Here is a 1,821-nt window from a genome sequence, read left to right as displayed (position 1 = left end):
CAGTGAATTTTCTTGTAAGAGCTGTTTTGTCCAGCCGTCGTTTTTCTTCATGGAGAAGTTCTATGAGCAGCGCGCGGCTGAAGCTTTGCTTCCTGCTTGGGAAAAAAGCTTCGGAAACCATTCAAATGTTGAAGGCCGCTTACATGGATGACGCTATGTGTAAAGCTTAAGTTTACTCGTGGTTCACCCGCTTTAAAAATGGTGAAATGTCAATTGATGGTCAACCGCTTTTTTCCCGAGCAGGAAGCAAAGCTTCAGCCTCGCGCTGCTCATAAAACTTATCCATGAAGAAAAACGACGGCTGGTGTTGAGGAAAATTATTATTTTTGGTGTTTAATATAGTTTAAACTTTTTTGAACAGGTTTCTCTTAGTAATTTAAAATCTCAAGAACTATTGCTATTCAAAGTACCAAGGAAAATAGAGAGATCGGCAGAGCTTCTGCCTGGACTCTTGTGGTTTAATCACACAAGACAGGAGGCCGTAAATTAACATATGCAGGGAGCCAGACGACACTATCTTTTAAATTACCTTGGGAAAGAGGAACTTGGCCAGTTCACGGGAGAGCAGAAGCCTTTTGTGGACATCTGGGATGGTGTAAAATGTTTTAAACCACTAACATCTAATTTGTAAGATGTTTCTTAGTTATTGGTAGTATGCTCTGACTGAAAATTGTGTTATCTTGTTTTAGAATTAATTTAGTCAATGATGAATGTATTTGAAATTGTATTATTTCTGACTATATTAGAATCAAATGAAAATGTTTTGTTTGGTATTAGGAAATTGCTTTGGTTTATGGTGAATGATTGTCTTAATTTTTATTTGAATATTATATTAGGTTAGAAAGAGGAATTGTACTCCATTATTTTCTGTCGATTTTTGGTTTTATATTGGGACTAAACTTTGGAGATGCTGAGTGCATATGAACAAATTGGGTTTCTGGAGATAACTTTTCATTGAATTAAAATACAGAATTAAAGGTTTGTTCCTGGCAGAGCGGGAGAGAAACCAGAGTTTCACAGCTACCTGTGAGGTTCCTTCATCTGTTTCTCTTTGCCCAGATGGCTGTAGAGCAGCAGGAGGCCGGATAATGTTTAAAAAAAAAATTTAAAATAAGTTAGTTTTGAAATTTAACATGACTTGATTGAAATAGCCTAATATAGTTTTAAAATGTATAACTTATTCTGGCCTATTGACCTTTATTTTACTCATAGATAAAGTAGATTGTTTGCCAAGATCTCAGATCTGCTCTTTGTCTGTTTGGGAAACAATCAATAGGAAGTTCCAGCTTTTCACACTGATCTGTGAAAGCCATAAACAACCATGAATTCAGAGAGTCTGCTTCCACCTTATTTAGAAAAAGGCGAAACTGGTGTTTGATCTTGTGAACAAATTGCAGGGAGGTTAGAACTTTTAAAAGTTAGAACTTTGGCTTCTTACCAAAGATACGCCTTATTTGAACATATTAAAGAGGAGAACACGCCTACAGGTTTAAAAGTTTGTGCTCAAGGGAAATAATTTAGAAAAAGCTGATTTTAGTTTACTTCTGCACCAGCTCTTTCTCCGAGGATGTCCTTGATATTATTCCCTGTCTTCTTGTCTCAGGTAACAATGTATGTCCCTGTGTTTCTCCTGTTTCCTTTTCTAGTTTATACTTTTTTCTGATTTGATTAAATTCTGTAATTCTGTGACGTCAACATGCATTGTTGTGTCTCTGCAGTCACGGGAGAGAAGCCGATTTCATAGGAAGAAGCTGGACCAGATTTTTTTCCCTAAATTTAATCACACATATAATTCTTCCTTAATGCAATAAGGGCTATATA

This window comes from Poecilia reticulata, linkage group LG5 (genome assembly GCF_000633615.1).
Source record: "Poecilia reticulata strain Guanapo linkage group LG5, Guppy_female_1.0+MT, whole genome shotgun sequence".
Lineage (NCBI taxonomy): Eukaryota > Metazoa > Chordata > Actinopteri > Cyprinodontiformes > Poeciliidae > Poecilia > Poecilia reticulata.
The sequence above is the reverse complement of the archived record's forward strand: the minus strand, read 5'-3'. Positions refer to the sequence as shown.